Source organism: Corvus brachyrhynchos, unplaced genomic scaffold (genome assembly GCF_000691975.1).
Source record: "Corvus brachyrhynchos isolate BGI_N302 unplaced genomic scaffold, ASM69197v1 scaffold370, whole genome shotgun sequence".
Classification (NCBI taxonomy): domain Eukaryota; kingdom Metazoa; phylum Chordata; class Aves; order Passeriformes; family Corvidae; genus Corvus; species Corvus brachyrhynchos.
Window position 1 is genome coordinate 1,649,032 of NW_008235977.1, and position 18,088 is coordinate 1,667,119.

At 41.1% G+C, this 18,088-nt stretch overlaps 1 long non-coding RNA gene across 1 annotated transcript; it reads right to left on the minus strand.

Moving 5' to 3' along the window:
- Positions 1-5,470: 5,470 nt before the first annotated feature.
- LOC108445440 lies at positions 5,471-11,954 on the minus strand. Its single transcript, XR_001860291.1, has 2 exons — positions 11,686-11,954; positions 5,471-8,157 (listed from the first exon to the last, which is right to left on the minus strand). It is a non-coding gene; the product is annotated as an uncharacterized LOC108445440 (long non-coding RNA).
- Between the last annotated feature and the right edge of the window lie 6,134 nt (positions 11,955-18,088).

The following is an 18,088-nucleotide window of genomic DNA, read 5'->3' on the forward strand; positions in this document are numbered from 1 at the left end:
AAGGATTTTGCTTTTGTTGTTTAGCAACCACACTGATTAAGAGGGAAGATTAAGGAGGAAATTTGGGGGAAATAAATAATTACCTAGATATACTAGTGTGACATCTGTCCACCTATAGGCAAACATGTTTCTTTTCCGGTACAAACTAAAGTCATTAATGAATGGGAAAGTTTTACTCTGAGGTGGTAGCTGGTGCTCACTTGCAGATTTCTGGTTCTGAACAGCAAAGACCAAAGAGTTTAAATGAATGGAAGGATTTGGATCACTACTATTTAAATTCCATTAGTGGACAATTGTGCCATTAATGTAGAAAAACAGGCAAAGTGAGCAAAACATCTGCTGTTTTGCTGCTCGTTTATAAAATGGGAGACATGCCATGGCTTGGCAACTGAGCAGTTAACCTTATCACAGAATTAGTGTGGTATTTGATAAATACAAGTAACAAGCATAAAATCTGCATGTCCAGACAATCCCTCAACTTCCTTAATTAGGTTTTCTTTTCAAGGCAACCAAGTTCCTTTGCATTTGTCCTCCAACCCCCTTTCTGGATTTACTTAGAGCTCTTAACTTTATCAATGAGTTGCTAAAGAAGCTCTATGGACAGAAGCTTCACTGACACTTGATTCTTCTGAAGAGTATGCAGAAAGAGGTGGAGGGGCCTATAACAAAACAAAAGGTATGTGATTTTTGTATTTTTATCTATATTTTAAGATTAATTAAAATTACACATTTGGATAGGGGCAGTGAATTAGGAGAATGTAAGCCATACTTCCTTGGGCTCTTCCTAGTTTAGAATATTTTACCACTTAATGTGGCTTCTGATTGCATCTGATTTTTTTGGTTTGTCCTTTTTCATGGAAAAAAGGATGCAACAGTTGCATATACCTACATTCCCTTACAGTCTAAACTACTCCATCAAAGGATGCCCATGCCCCTTTACAGCTTGAACTGATGGAGATAAAATTAGCCAAGGCTAGCAGTTATCCTTAAGGTACGCTAATCTTAAAAGTTTGGGAGAATTTTTTTTGTTTGTCCAGGCTGCTTTCAGAGAGCAGTTGAAGATAAGGATCTAAAGTTTCCTCAATTTTATGTTTGGTTTTAGTTGCATTTTATTGCTTATACTTCGGTGTCTTCTGATCTAATTTTGCACACATACACCTCCTTGACTCCTACTGTTCTGTTTCTGTTGTACCCATTTTGCTTGTATCTCATTTCTCCATGGATCTCTCTAACCTGCATCTCTCATTTTCTGCCCTGAGAGCTGCACTCTTACCCCCGTGTCAGACTTCCTTCAACCCTGCATGTCTTGGCACAATAGCAGTGGTGGCAGTGAGAGCACTGAAGGGAAATCCTCCTGACATCCAGGTTGCCCTTGCAACTGCAACAGTTCCTGGACGTGTGGAAAATGACTCTGCTGGAAAAGTCTCACTCTGATTCTGCTGCTCAGGCTGGGCCAGGTACAGGGGGGTCTGGAGGAACATAGCTACCAAATTTTAATGGTTTTGGAAAGTACTAGGGAGTACAGTGTCCAAATATAGTCTGGTCTTTCTTTTCCAGCCCGCGGCTTCTTCCCCTGCCAAGCACAGTGGAGATGGAGCCTGTCCAAGTGGCTTTTTACATTCAGTTTCTTGATCTTAGGGTGGAGTCATTGTAGGCGTCAGATGAAGTTGGTCACAGTGTTCTGTCCAGACAAGGAAATGGGATGCCAGGTTCTGAAGTTTTCTGTGATCTTTTCTGTGTACCTCCAGAGGGAACATTGCAAAGCTTATTTCCAAGCACAGCACAACTTCTAGCCTGAGCTGCTGCTTGAGGCAGAGTTGTTGAGCTCAGATTCATAAATAAAGGTTTGCAAGTAACCCTGAAAGTATTTTGCTGGTTGTTGTTACAGACATAAGGTCAAGTTTAATTCACCTTTTTTTCAGAGATCCTGAGATGGCTTAAGGAGTGGCAGTTGTTTTCACAAGAACAGAACTTTGATGCCCAGAATAAGGTTTTGAGGGTTTTTGACAGAATTTCAAAGAGTTATGCAGCCAAGTATGAATGTGATAATTTTTAAGTAAAATTGCATGTAAGAGTCCTCAGTTTTTAGCCAGACTCCCAACATTTTGTTCTTGTCAATGAAGTAATTCCACTCTCTGAAAATGGTTGACTCTGAAGTAGCTTCTGCCGTGTTACAAAAGGTTGGAGCTTGGTATGGTTGTAATAAACAGAATGATCATAACAATAAATGCTAGGAATCCTTAAGAATGTTATCACTGTGGCATGCATTCTGTTTACTAGCTTTACAGTCAAACAAAACCAAAGTGTTTTCCTTATCTATTTTACGTGCCCAGAGTTTACATGGTACAAGTTCTTTTCTCTGTTACTTTTTACAAGTTTGTCTCTTAAGACCAGTTTCTTAAACCTTTTGGTGCACTGACTGTTGTGAAATCAAGTTTCAGCCAGTGTTGCATCACACTGATTATTCTACATATTTTTCTCCAAGTTAAACAACATATTTTCCCTCAGTTTAAGCTGCTGTAATGAATACTCTCGTTTCTAATAGACTGGGGTGGGATGGGAAACAGCTTTCAATTTGTGCTTCTTCACTAAATGTGGGAAGTGTTGATGTGCAAGTAAAGTGATTGCCTGTTACTTAATGTACATCTGTGGACCAAGTGCAAAATCTCACTTTTTGTCAGTTTAATAAAAAATGGAAGATGTAAATGTGAGAGTCTCTGATCCAAAGTATAAATGTGTACATCAGTGTGATGCCATCTGCTGAGTCTTGAATCTCACCAGTAGTAATGGAAAGATTTCTGCTCCCCTTGGCCTCCAGTGGTTCTTCTGGCCTGTGTGGTTTGAAGTGCAGCCCTCCCTGCATTTCCCTCCCAGCTGTACCCCTGGAAACCATGGCAGGGCTTGTAAAGGCTGCCCAGAAGCCTGGTTAAGGAATCCAGCACACTACTGGGTAAGGAATGCTGCTGCTTAATTTCTTACATGAGCCCCAGGCCAAATGTTCTGGAAGTTATGAATAAGCTGTTCTGTTTGTAGGCTAAAGAGTAGCAAATGTTTTATGAATTCTGAATAAGTGAGGAGGGAGTAAATTAATGGACCTGATCTGTTTATCCCAAGATACTATCAGATGGATCTCAAAGCAATTAGTGTGACTTACCAGTGGTCATAATTAGAATTTTGGGTTTTTGAAATCTTGCTTTCTTGATGGAAAGGGATTTTGTTTGTTTATTTGTTTGTTTTAAAGTTCAGAGTCTATGGACATTTCTTTCTTCACTCAAAATCTGTTCCTTTCAGAGGTAGGAGACATTTTGGTCACCTTGATAGACAAATGTTTCTTTGTTTTATTAGCAGTCATCTTCTGCACTGGGCTGGCCAATAAAATTCTTCAATGAGCTGTACAAGTCATTCCCCTTGTGCTTCATTTCCTCTGAGGGCTTGTGTTTCTTGCTGAAGAATGCCATCTTTCACTGGTCCTGCTGCTCTGAACCAGTGGTTTCTGTTAAAACCATCCCTGATCCAAGCCTGGGAATAGGCTCACCCTTTGCTGTTGTTCCTGGCTGTTGATTGAGACCAGATGTGACAGCTGTTCACCACCATAGGGTGACAGGGTCTGAGGTGACTTATTTCTAGACTTTTCTTAGGTAACTTTAGAAACAGTGACCTTCAATCCCTGCCTGTCATCCAAAACAGTAGAACAGTACTGTGGTCAAACAGTGATTTTGCTTTGAAAGCCATACATTTTTGTCTCTGTTGAACTCTTTAAGTCTCTGAGGGTCTGCAGGTCTTGAGCCCAGCTGATAAAAGGAATTCAACTGGCCATTTATTATTTTAGCTAATAAAAGAGGATATTGTGTATTAACTTTTTCACGTTCCAAGGCACTAACAACAGAATGAAGGTTAAAGGCATCTGATATTCACAATTAAAGAATGGAGCCTTTGTTTTTAGCACACTATGCAGCTGAGACAGAAGGAATATGGCAGGAAATGAAAACCAGGTGGCTTGAGTTACAGCTTTTAAGACCAAAGAAATGACCTTCAGAAAAGGCTGTTTCCTCACTCAATAAAAGCAAGTTAAATACATACAAAATCATTTAATTATTCTCTGCATTAGTTTGCAGATGTATCTTATAATTCCACAGAATTAGCACAATGATGTGTAGATTAGTTTTTAAAAACCCTGCTGAGATAGAGCTAGAGCTTTCTGTAACATTAGGTCCTAAGTTCATTTTGACAAGATTGGAAGGTACGTAATATTCAGTGAGTGCAGGCAGTTTTTTGCTCACTTCAATCTGTATACAAATGTTAATGTTAATATTGCTGTAATACCATTACCAGTTACATGATACTACCAATCTTCATAGACTGATGGAGTGGTTTGGGTTGGAAGGAACCTTAAAGATCATCTAGTCCCCCCACTGTGGGAAGGGACGTCTTCCACTAGACCAGGTTCCTCAAAGCTCCATCCGACCTTGAACACTTCCAGGGGTTGGGGCATCCACAACTTCTCTGGAAAACCTGTTCTGGTGCCTCACCACCTTCACAGGTGCCCTCTTTCAGTTTAAAGCCATTTCCCCTTGTCCTATCACTCCATGCCCTTTTATAAAGTCCCTCTGCAGCTTAAAAGTCTCTCTCCAGTTTGTGTCAGTGCCTTAATAAAGATGACAAACACCTGATATTAAAAAAAAAAAAATCAAAGGCATTATTGTTTCTTATTCCCTCCTGTTTAGTAGTATATTTATTGTGAAAGATGTAACCATGGTAACTTAAACTTAGTGTAAGGCATCCACAAAATAAAATGACAAGTCATCATTTAATAGAAGTGCAGTTTTTTTCAGGTACAGGTTTCATTTAAAGCTTAAAAAATTGGAGACAGCACACTTTGCAAATCAGCTTGTTTTTTTTTCTCTTGAAAATGGTGAAAATGACTTCCTCGTGGGAAGCTGTAGGGTCATTTTGCAACCTACACAGCAGCAAAATTGCAACTGCCATTAGAGCTCCAAACTGTATTGCAGCTGGAGTCTCCTGCAGGAGGAGGCTGGATCACAGCTTTTGCTGTTTGCCCAGGTGATGCTGGAGCAGTGCATCGGAATACAGGTGTAAAGCTACTTCTCCAGTTGCAGGGTCTGCAGCACAGGCCCTTCTGTCACCTGCTTTTCTGTGGCAAGAGTCATTCATATGTGACTCAAGGAGGACTTAGGTGGTTGCTGAGAAGCTTCTTGTGCAGCTTTGTAGTTCTAGAAACTGGGCTTCCTGGTTAGCATCCAAACTAAGGCTAGAGGTGCCTGTTGATGTGGGTGATTTTGCCTGTGTGAGCTAACACATTGTTAAACATGTTCTACAACTTGTTGGTGCTAAGGTAAAGTATACTTTTTACAACTAGTTGATGCCAAGCCTGGCTATCTTAATTAGGTGGTGTGTTCCCAAGAACTGCTTTTCTTGTCTGTGGTTATTCTGTGTTTCAGGATGGTGTTTGAAATTTTCTGCCACCTCCACACAGAGTATGATAGGCCTGGGACAGCAACTGGCCAAGATTCATACAAGAAACACAACCTTACTTTTCCAGTCTTTTTGCTGACTCTGGTATTCTACTGAAGAGGCAAGTGGGCTTCTTGATTTGCGAAGCGAGTCTGTCTTAGTCCAAAGTGCTTCCCTGCTAGTCATCACCACCCTATGGTTTTTTGACTTTGCTGTGTTGTGTGTAAGATTTTACTGGGACACTTCTGCAGAGTTTACAGAAACAGAGATGTTTTATTACTAAATGCTGTCATGCATAGTATTTGCTTACTATTTGTAGAAGTTACACTTGGTAATTGCATGAGCATTCATATGGCTTATAAATATTAAGATCTTTCTCTGAGTCACTGTCTGAAGATGGGAGAATAACTTCCCAGTTATTCTATCTTCTCATGTTAAGATGCATTTACATTCCCATGTGCAAGTAAAAAAACACGTCTATGCTCCTGGATACAGGTTACTTTTTCTCTTATGGCCAGTTACAGTTTGTTTCTATACTTCTCTGTGTTGAGGCAGCTCTTGGGCATTTCAGTCCCTGGAGACAGACCTGCAGTACAAACTTCTTGGAGTTACTATGTTTTCATACTTTGATTATTCTGTTGGTGTTAGAAAAGCAAGTCTGCTGTTCATGACAGCCTGTCAGCTGCCAGCTCTGCTTCCTTCATGCTGGTGTAATGTCACATACCACAGTAATTTTTCATCTACTATAGGATATGCAGTGATTAAAAAAAAAAAACAAGACAAAACCAAACCAAAGCACAATGTCCAACCACCACCACATTTACAATTTAGTGTGTATCACTAGTTGCTCGAATTGCATCCATTTTCATTGGGTTATTTTTAATCACTTTGCAAGCAGGGCCTATGAAGAATTCTCCAGTGTCAGAGGCTTCCAGCCTGGGTCCTTGCTGCCACTGTAGGATGCCTGTGTGATACAGATACTGCAGTCCGGGAGATGTTTTGAGACTTCCTGTGCAGTTCAGGTATCAAAGAACTTCCTCACACATCTGTTAAAGGTTTTGCCTCTGTTCTTGCCTTCTTTCAAATTTTTGATGCTGCCTTGTTATCTACCTCTGGAGTTTTGCTGCTGGGGATTGTAATTTTCCCTGCCATAGGAAATAATGTGCATCTGATTGTAATACTTCCATTACCATTGCAAATCATCTCTGTGAACACAAGCAATCCTTTTATTTATTCTCTCCTATTTCAGGAATGTGGGTTCTTCCCACTGATAAACAAAAGTAGTAATCCTCAACCCTGCTCTGTTCCTCTCTTAACACCCCAACTGATGAGAAATTACTTCTAACTTTCTATTTTAAACATGCTTCATCTGTTGAATTTTTATATTGTTTTACTTATATGGTTTTCATCTTTAATTGGATCATTTTCTTGTTACATCCCATCCATTTTATATGGCTTAAAGCCAAAATAAAACTCCAGCTATCTTAATCAAGTACCAGCTACCATTATGTTTAGCTCAAGTGTTTTCTTGTTTACCCCAGAATATATTTCCTGAGGATGGAGATCTAACGTCTAGGTCCAGTTCTTAACTTAAGGGTCTTAACAAGCAAATAGTTTTGCTTTGCTCTTCTAATTTACAGTTAAAATGTGGAACCGTCTTGTACACCTTGTGTGTTGTCTTGTCAAAAGTTTGACTTGTGTGCTTAAAATCAGGCAAGTGTGGGTGTAAAGAAGGAACAGTGCATAGTGGTTAAAGCACAGTAGAGGATACTGGGGCTTCCTGCTCTGCCAGAGTATTTGCTGTGTCTCCATTGCAGAAATTGTCACAGTACCAGTTCTGGGAAACCATCCTGAGGAGAGTCAAGGGGGTCTTTCAGTAAATCAAAGGACACTTGTTACCTTGTTCTGAGGGGAAAAATTTACTTAGCATTCGATTAATTTTATCTGCTGTTTTCCTGTACGTTGTGTACGCATTGGATGTCAGTACTTTGTGCAGTTTTCTCTTTCATTCTAGGATACATCACTGGAAGTTGGCCCTTTAGCCCCGGTTTCTACTAGGATGTTTCTGTGGAAAGAAGGCATTTATCCTTGGGAGACAAGGGGTTAGTGCTGGTTTTAGGGCCTGCAGGAGTGAGTGTCAGGATCTGACCTCTGAGGAGACCAGGAGAGCTGCAAGCCACAACTGAGCTGGTAAATCCTCTGTAAACCTTGAGAGAGTCACTTGAGGCCACGCTGCTCCCTGGGCTCGAGCACCTGGGCTGTGCACAGTAGGGGAAGCTGTGCCAGCCGTCAGCCATGCTTGCAATCTCTTCCTCTTCCTTCTAGAGATATTGAAGCAGATCAATCTGTTTTATTGTCTTTCACATTCAAGAACTCTAGGAAATACTGCATTTTAGTAGCTGTTGAAAATTTAACCACTTATTTGTGTCTGGGGTAAATTACTGCAAGGCGCATTTAGGGTGTGAATTCTTCCCAGCAGCCTGCCTGTAGAAAGCCTTCTGAGAGCCCAGCTGGTGCTATTCACTGTGACAGAACAATGCTTCTTGTCCTCCAGGAGGCAGGTTCCCTTTCCTTTCCAGGGCTTGGCTGTGTCTCATTGCTGTGATAAGAATGCTTCTTAGTGTTTCTTTTTTCATAGCAGCTGAACTGAGTTGCTGGAGTGAGCTGAGGCCATCTGTCCTGATGCTGGAAAGGAAGAGTACAGCCTGCTGTCAGCTATCTTAAGCTGCTGGCAAATCAGTGGTGTGACGTGGGGGACTTAGGAAGGAGTCTCTCGCTGAATTGCAGACCATGGTGATTAAACCAGTCTGCCCTACTTGGCATACTGGTTCAAGATGTTGCTGTTTAGTGGGGAGCATCCCAGTAATACAGACATGGCTTTTCCTGCCTCTCTGACTGGGTTCTCCTCCCCTCTCCCACGTTAGTGGGTTTGAGTCTGTAACATACTGTTTGGAAAATTAGTTTCCTGTGTAGTCAACAGAAAAAGTCATGGAATCACTGAAATACCCTACTGAAACATGTTTCCTGTGCTAAAGGAACTGCAAAACCTGCCAGGAAGTGCTGTGTGATAGGAGTATGATTTGTAACATTATTTATTGTAAGTAGTCACTAATTCTGCCATGGCTGGACAGCAGAGTTAAGATGTTAATGCATTATTAAATCATTAGTACTAGTATACAAGCATAAATTTGTTCTTAATGTGAAGTATAAATCAAAAAAGTTATATTCTGATACACTCACTTAGTTTTGCTTTGAGAAAGAACAGAATGAGCTCTCACCTTGCCATTCCCCAGACACGCAGGTTTGACATTTTTGAACTCCAGCATTCATCTCTCATATCTGAACACTGGCTGCTTTGTGGCACTGTTTTTCTACCAGCAAGGTGTTTTTTCATTCTCACTGTGCTCTGGGATTTAGGGAATTAGAGGGGAGTAAGGCAGCTGTACCATAAGCTTAGAAGCTCATTTCTGACCTGCTTTATTCTTGTAGCTGTATCCGTGGCTCTGGAGATGTTAATGGTGACATTATTTGGAGCACAGCCATTGACCCAATCTTCTGATCTTGCAAGAGGATCAAGGAAGACATCTGCACTCGTGCAGAATTGTACGAATGTGCTTCGGGCTTTATGCAAGTGCAGGGCCCATCTGTATGGGCTGAATCTATAGATTTTTATCTGGGGACCAGGCACGTGTGCTGAGAATTATTTATTCCATCCATTGCTCAGTCAAAATACTGTGCAAAACACATGTATAAGAATACACAATGCCAGGAGAACTTTAACTATTGTACTCTGCATACAGAAGGAGCAAGTCACATTATTTTTTAGAAACATAGAGCAGATACTCACATTGTATGAGCTCTAAAAGTCTTCTACAGTGAAAGACAAATCCATTTAAAAGGAAATTGAATAGAATATAACTCAGTCTTGGAGTCATGACTTTCCTTGTTCCAATTTAAATAAATAGAGGGTGGAATCCTCATTTCTTAGAGGCAAGATAGGGTTTAGTAGGAAATGCTTCATATTTTAGTCTGTTGGATCTTTCTTTTATTGAAGATTCTCAGCAGTTCTTACCCACAGAGGCAGGGTTTTCATAAAGAATGTGCAAGGTGAACTGATGTTGATGTTTGTTAGTCAGAGCAAGATTATGTTCTATCCAAAAATCCAGTACAAATAAAACTGATCAACCGCAGGGTCTTCCTATCCATGGCACTTTCTCCAAGGGCTCCACCAGTGTCAGTATGTGCTGGGCACTTCCCTAGGATGTACCATGCAGGCAGCATGGCCATCAGGCAGGTCATTAGAATTTCACCAATGTCATTGCAGTTAAGGATGGATTCCTGCCTCTCTACCATTTCTCTCCAGTTGCTGCAAGGCTTTAAGAGACACTCATGATCTAAAGAAATTTTTTTTTTTCCTCACAGGAACACAATAAGCCCCTGTCAAAACAATCAGCTGTTTATTCTGATGAATGTATGTGATTATTAAAAACAGAACAACCTCTTGGAGAAATGGAGCTTCCATCAAAACCTTACAAAATTCTTCCATTACCTTGTTTGGAAATGAAAAGGAGTTGGGGTAGAAAATTCTTTGTTTTCTTTTTCTTTGGAAACATCCTTATTTGGCATCTGTAAAGCATTTACATTCTCTAGTTCTGGATCAAAGTCCTTTCATGGCTCATGTTACTTATTTCCTTCTTTAACTGAAGCACAGAAAGAAAAATGGATTTTTTCCTCCCTCAGGCTTATAGTATAAACCATTGTGAGAAGTCAAATCCTAGTTCTTAGCGAGGAAGTAGTGAGCATAAGGAATAAAACATCTCAAAATGTATAATCTGAAGAACCACCATCACCCACTTCAGAATAAACAGTCTGTAAGTGCAAGTCCCTATAGCAGTTACAAAGCATGTAAGGTAAAATTTAGTAAAACTAAACTAAGTTAACTGTGCTGCTGGATTCTTTCATTCCTCATGTTCCAAAGGTTTGTGCTCTTCAGGGGAAGACCTTTGTCCTCCTTGGTCTATGTAGCAAGCAGCTAATAGAGTTGGCCAAGTATTGGGATACAAACTGCTGTTGGACCAGGCACTAGAAACATTAAAAGCAAACCACAATTTTCTTCATTTGCATGAGTAGCAGGATGAAATTTGGAGTTGGCAGAAGTATTTTCTGATAGAAGAGCAAGAAACCCCTGTGAATCAGCTATGGCACATTATCTTGTTTTATACTTGCAGGAGAGTGTAGATAGTTTTGTTTCTGAATGTAAAACAAGCTCTTTCCAAGTCTGCCCCTCCCGTGGTTCTGTGCCCCAAAGAGCGTGGTGTTTCTGCTTATTTTCAGAGCTGTGCTGGCTGTTTGTTGGCTTTCTGCCTTTTGTGCACACATGGAGCTGAGCCCCATCACCCCCTTCAGTTTGCAGACAAGCTTCTAGGCTGTGGCCTGTGACCTTGAATATTGCCTCCCTCCTGTTTCCAAGTATTGCTACAGCAGAAGTGTATATAATGGCTGGGTTTGATTTATCTTCTAGGAAGAATTTGGATGTATATCAGCTTTAGCATGGCCTGTGATGATGCAATTAGCTTGAGGTAAGCCAATACCATAGTCTATGTACCCTTTGCTCTCCTGGAAACAAATCATAAATTCTCATCTATATTTTAGTGTGTTCAGATATTTAAATTGGTTTCCTTCACAGACCTTCATTCTGCAAGGTTCTAGTCTAGCATTTCCTTGTCGTAAGGGAATGTACTGTAGTGCACAGCATGTTTTATACCTAACCATAAAGCAACATGGACTACAGGCTGTTGGGCTGATTTCTTTCCATTAGCTTTCATCCAGCAGATCTGAATTTATTCCAGAGTTCCAGCATTCCTCCAAAAATAATGTTACTGATACCCTCTGTCACATTGTTCTCCCCACAGAGCACTGAAGCATTTAACTTCTCTACTGCAAGGGAAAAAAACCCCTCCCTTTGGATTATGAGCTAAACTCTAACATCAGAGAGAAACACAAACTATCACAGTGCTGCTCTCTCCTTGGTGGCAGCTGCGTATTGGTCACTGTGTGCTCCCACACCCCTTCTAATTAAATGCAACTTCAGGAATGGCTGTTCATTCTTTGTGTGACATGAAAATTTAAATCTTTTGCTTGGTTTTGGGCCCTGTGAAAAATATAGTTGAGTTTGGGGAAGGAATTTGCTATCAGAACATTCCCAAATCTTACCTGGGTCTTAAGAACTGGTGTTGGACTCTTCCTGCTCAGGCATAGGCCCTTTCTTCCTCTCTGCACACTGAGAAGGGATGAATACAGATTCCCAATTTTGCTTGTGCAATGTTCTTCACTTTCAAGACTGCAACCTTGGACAACTGATCCAGCGGTATCTTTCCAAAATTATTCTGTTTCAGCTGATGGATTTCAACACTGCTGGCATGCATCCATTGGTGTCCCATCTAGTACTAGTACCCTAGTACTAGACAGAAATGAAGATTATGCAGGTGCTGTGAAATGAAAAGACCAAGGACATGAAATCTTCCTATATTAAAATAATGATGATTTCCTGACGCAACTGAGATTAAAAATTGGTATTTCATATTAGTGCAACAGTTCAATAAATTTATTCTTGAGGATGCAAGTGAGAAAGAGACTTCAGAACTAGGGATTATAAGTAACTAATTGCTGTATCTTATATAGCAAAGTGATGTGTAAAGAGAGGTTGGTGTAGTGTCCATTTGAATTCTCAATTATATCTTTCTAGTGAGTGTGACTAATTAGATTAATATAATTTACACAAGTACCTGATGTTTCACTCAGAGGGGTACAGGAGATGTTTCAATGTAACAGTAATCCTACCCCCTGGAGATCATTTGCTGAATTCTGTCAAGGTCAAGCATACTTCACAATGTAAGTCAGTGGAAAATGAGGATTTCAATTAAACAAGAATACTTCAAAGCTGGCAAATCACTTCAGATCATGAGCACTGGAAGATGCTGCTTTAAAAGCCCCAAAACTTTTTCCCTGAGTTGGAGTGGGGTGCTGTCACTAGGATTGGAATACTTGAAATTCATACATACTTATGGTATGCACAAGGAAGCCCTAAACATACTTTTTTTATGTCTTCTGTTTTCTCTTCATGTTTCCCCTAAAACGTTAATGACATAGAAGATTAAAGATATTTTATATACCCATAAATGGAATAGGGCTGAGAACAGAAAATTTAAATAGTGACCTTCCCTCTCATCTGGTTTTACTCATCCTTCTTTCTTCCTCATTTCTTTTTCCTCTTTTCTTTTCCTAGTACTTCAGTATGAGTTGGTATAGAGTGTCTGTTGTGGTGGAGTCCAGACTCCACAGCCAAGCCTGCAGCTCCATAGTGTGGTGAAGTGTCTAATGTGTTCTTTGTTGATTTTAATTTTTTATGTTTTTGTGGTTTTTTCTGTTGGAAAGATTAAAGCAGAATCAGATAACTTGGTGTTTTCCAGGGAAGAAGAACAGGAGATAAAAGTAAAAACCCCAAACAGCAAAGTAACACAGATCTCTCTGGGGCCCTTTTTATATGACACAAGGCAGTAGACTTACCTGGTTTCTAGACTGAACACTGGATTATGTGAAAAATTGCTGAAAATTATTGCAGTCTCTGTTCAGGAATGGTAAAGATGGGTATGTATTTTTACAGGCCACTAACATGTTGCTGTAAGAACTGAAGTGAGACTAATGCTTTCTACCGTCAGTGAAATCTTTCTCTTTTTGGAGAGATGCATTTCTAGTCTGCTGTAACCACGAAGGAGTTGACCCAGTTTAGCTTGTGTAGTTGTCATCTGCCTTAATTCCTCCTGTTTTCAATACCCAGTACTAATTACATGGACATGTGCAAGAGAGGTGCTAGCTCAGACCAACTGTAAGGACACCTTAATATATGAGGGAGCATTTATTCCTTTTTGGTTAATGCAGCAGAAGGCTGTAATAATTGTAGTTCCAGCTTTAAATGCACAGTGTCTTATTGTATCATATGTCTAAGCCTCACTGTGCATTAACTACATGGCTGCAGAAGTATAATCAAAAAGTATTTGCAATGAGAGGAGGCCTGTGTCTGGGTAAGAGGAGGTGCTTCCAAGGTCTCCTCTTTGCCCCTCTCTGCCCTTATCAGTGGATTGATTCACTTTGTTTCATTCCACACTGTCCCCACCTTGTCCCCCTGTCCCATGTAAATATTAAACAAATAGATCTAGGAGGAAAAATAGCTTAATGAAATAAAGAGAATCGCCCTTGGGAGAAAAATAACAGAATAAATTTTACCTTGTGAAAAAGAATCATACTAAAACAGAAGGAAGAAGAATTTGAGACGGGAATGACAGGCAGCTTGAAAAATCTTCTGAGATGACCACCCCCTTCCCAGCCCGCAGTCACCCTGTGTGCTGGAGCAGTGCAGGAGGAGAGATGGTGACAGCAATAATTAGTTACTGTCTCTGGTATTCTGCTTGCCAGTCTCGTGCTGTGGCCAGTCTGCCCTTCCATTTCAAATTCTCACAGCTCTGGATGTTTGTGCTTGTTTCCCCCACTGCAGACACTCATAATGATGCTTATACATCACTCTAATCTGACTCCCAGTGATCTGTGAGGGGGAAGAATGTGCAGCAAGATGTTCACATGCTGCTGTTAGAGGATAGGCAACAGGTAGAGACCAGAGGCATGCCAGGTATCTGAAGTTATTAGAAATGGTTAGAGATAACAAATATGTCTTCTGGTATCATTTCTGTCCTTCATCCGTGCTCAACAGTGGCAAATAAACGCTGCTGAGGTATATGCTGACTGTATTTACTTAGCTCTCTTCATGAGGCAGGAGCCAAACATATGTCTAGGAACAATTGGACCCTCCATCTGCGAGTGATCATCGTGCTTAAATACAGCAGCAGCCCTGACTTTAGAGCAGAAAACAGAGCAGAACCCTTCCCCTGCCTCTGCTGCTCAACTGTGCAGGCAGAGCAGGAGCAGGGAGGAGGGTGGCAGTGTAGACTTTTGGCTGCCTTAAAGTGACAACATCCTGTTAGGCTGCAGAAACATCAGACCAATGCAGAGGTCTGGCTATTTGAGATGCAGGAGGGTTTGTAGGGATTCAGCAGATGATTCGCTGACATGTTTGTATTGCTGCAGGAGGAACAGGGTGGGGGAAGAACTCTTCAACCTGCTCTTTTGTATAGGTTGTTCACCCACTTCCCACCCATGTCGCAGCTCACTACAGCATGTCAATACAGTACAGTGGATTTATTTCAATGGGATTGCTTTCTTCCCTGATACTGCATGGGAAGCGCATAACTCATAACAAACAGTGAGTCCGTGGTGGCAGAGTAATGCGCAGAGCAGTAGCTGGTGGCCTTTACCTGAAATCCTTCCCCAGCTGTGACAGAGGGCGCTCCTCACAAGGTGGGAGAATTCCTTGTACAGGCAGCAAGCCAAGCACCATGAGGAACAAGCACTATGCAGGAACACTGTGGCATGAGAGAGAATTTATGGTGCATCTCTCAAGTCCTAAGCCAATACCTAAACAGAGACTTGCACTATTACTCCATGTGAAAATGACACATGAAATCTTGACCAAGGACTGATTGTTTATGATGATGATGAAGTTCTGTTGAAGTCACATGCCTAGATCTAAGTGTGTCTGGGAGTTTTGTTGAGCCCAAGCAGGTATAAGACTGTTGAGAGGCTTTCCTGACACAAAATCTAAGTGAAGAAGTGTCTCATGTGTGTATGACTGCTGATAGCAGATGGCTAAACAATCCAGTTTAGGTGGAACTGGAGGAACTTTGGTTTTGCTGGGAACAAAATGAAAAGGTGAAAAAAAAAAAAAAAAAAGGCAGATGTCTGTGATACTGGGCCAGTACACTACAGAGCCTAATTTGTGGCCAGAAGATCAAGAAATCTAAGTGTGGGCAACTGCAAAATATTTGGGGCATTTCTTTCTGTTCTTTTGCTATTTGTTCTTTCTTTCTGTTGGAGAGAAATTGCTTAAGTGCTAAACTTCAATCTTTCATGTTCCTATTTCGCTTTTTAAATATGCGATAGGGGGTTGTGTTTCACAGAAGAGTTCAACTTGATGCACAGAACCCTCTTAGGATTGGGTATGGGTCAGCAAGGAACAAATGCACCAGCTGTCCTTAGAGGGTTTCTTTCCACTTCCCTGTCAGAGGCCCAGTGTAGCCCTAGGGCTTTTTCCTTTCCAAATATAGGTTTAATCCAAGATGACAATATTTGGCAAGCTCAAGTGTATTCTCAGTAAGAATGTTGCACACCTGTTTTGATGGTACTTGTTAATGTCTCAGTTTGGAAAGCCAAAATTAGTGCTACAGGTTTGAGAGTTGCAGGGTATGACCATTATTTGAAAATTTAGTTAATGGCTTTGTGACTCTTCTTCATAAAAAGGCAGCTGAGCATATGGCATCATTGCACATGAAAATGTGTCATGGAATTACTGTTATGTAGCAGCCCAGGCTAAGAAGTTGTTGAGTAAAATAGCAGAAAAAGCTTTTGTTGATTGTGCATGACTGGAACATAGTTGTTTGGGCTAATCTGTGAACAGGAGAGGAGGACATTGTACTCCCAGAGAAATCTTGGACTCCTTTACTGTGTGGGTAGTGACTGCAACACTGTGACTACTCTTGGCAATTCATGCAAATGACACTTTAAATGAAAAGTGTAAATAAAATTGTAAGGACCTCTATAAACTGAGAGCTGTCCTGTTAATATGGGATGTGAACACTTTCTGCAGTCCTGCATGTTTCTGGGGGCCTTTCCAAGGAGTGGCATTGTAGGTTTTTGGTCCTCCCAGACACCATCCTGTGGGGCCTGAGAAAGAGGAGCTGGCATGAGACTCTGCTTGTTGGGAACAAAAAACTTGAGAAAAATATTTTAACACTGTCATGAGCCATCTCCTTTATGACCACTAGCTTGCATCGAGCCCAGTTATTATCCCAAGCATCTGGGCTCCTCCTGCATCAACAGATTTCCATTCAGATGGCATTGCCATTGGCTTAGCTCCCTGACAGAGTGTCAGAGGTCCCAAAGAAGGTACAAGGATTTGTACCAGATTTTTGGATCAGAAAGTGAGGGGAGCAAAGAGCAAATCTGAAAAATCATTTTCCATATGTATCCTCCAAGTTTAACTGCAGGGGGAAGGCTACAGGGTCCTTGGAAATAGGCCTTTGTAACAAAACAGACCTTTCCTTATAATGGTGAAAATTCCCTCAATTTTCCCCTCCTTTTTTTTTTTTTTTTCTTGCTCTCAGCTGGGAGCTAACTTTTGCTTACAGAGCCTGTTAGCAGGCTGCCAAAGCAGAACTTCTGACCCGAGTTGGTGGGACACAGAAAGGCTCCAGTCCCTGGCACACGTCTGCCAGCTGCCCTTCTTAGCGTGTGGATTGACACAGAGCAAATCTCCTCATGCAAGTGTAGTGGTCCTGAGTGTTGTGGCATGAAAGACCATAAGATGAAGTGAAGATCCTAAAAAGACAAACTGCCATAGTTCATACATTAGGATACTGGATTGTCTCAGTGTTTTCTTGTTTTTTTGTTTTTTTTTTCTTTAAAAGACTGATTTATATTAACACTGTTTTACCATTAAGACCCCCTTAAAATAGTTGGAGTCAAAACGTGTTGTAACGTGTTATTTTTAATCCCCACTTATAATGATGCCTCAAAAGCCTGAGACCAACACCTGCTTCCTTGCTGGATTGGTTTTCTTCCATAGAAGACACTTCCCTTTTTTTTAACTACTTAGGGTCACCTCATTCTGTAATTAACAGTTGAAAAGTCATAAACCACTGTCATATTGGATGTGTTGCAGCATATGGGAGGTTCTTACTGCAGAATCTAACTTGTGGGAAAATACCTGGCCTTTGTGTGACTTGGAGGAGGGGAAGAAGAAATCTTCAGTCCTTTGCTCTTCATTTGCATGTCCTTGGAAAAAATGTAATTACCCTCATTACCTTCAGCATGTGTGTAACTCCTGTTGCTGTGCATTGTGCCAATGATTTTAATCAAATCACATGCTTCAGGGATTCAGCTTGTCAACTCTGAGGGGTAAGAAAGAATGTAAATTTACCCTTTCATGGTTTTTTTCCTCTTTTCCTCTCCCCCCCCTCCCCTTGCCAGCCCCTGGCCTTGCATGCTTGGCTGTGCGCTGGTGCTCGAGTGATGCTGACAGCCAGCTCTGAGGGTGGAACTGAAGTTTCCCCCAGGTCAGCTGAACAGGAACAGTGAATGATGTTCATTTTCCTCTACAGCATGAGGCAGGGACTGTGAGGCTAGTTTGCTTGCTTATTAAACTGTGCTTATTATCTAGTATGTTAGTTTTTGAAAAGTGAAATAGTGTATTGAGTAGGAAGAAACTTGGATTGTCAGGAGTTACCAGATTTTTGCAAGATAGCTACTGCAAAAAGAGGTAAAAAAAACACCCCAAAAGACTCCTGTCGAACAGTTGTGTGTGTTGTATGGGATTTGACAAATGGATTTGCACGCACACATGGAAGAAAGGGAGAGGTTAAGGCTTCGGCTTCTCCTACCCGGGCTTGGGATGGCACGTTCCCTGCTTTCCCTCAGCGCCGTGGGAACCAGCGCGGGCCCTCAGAGCTCC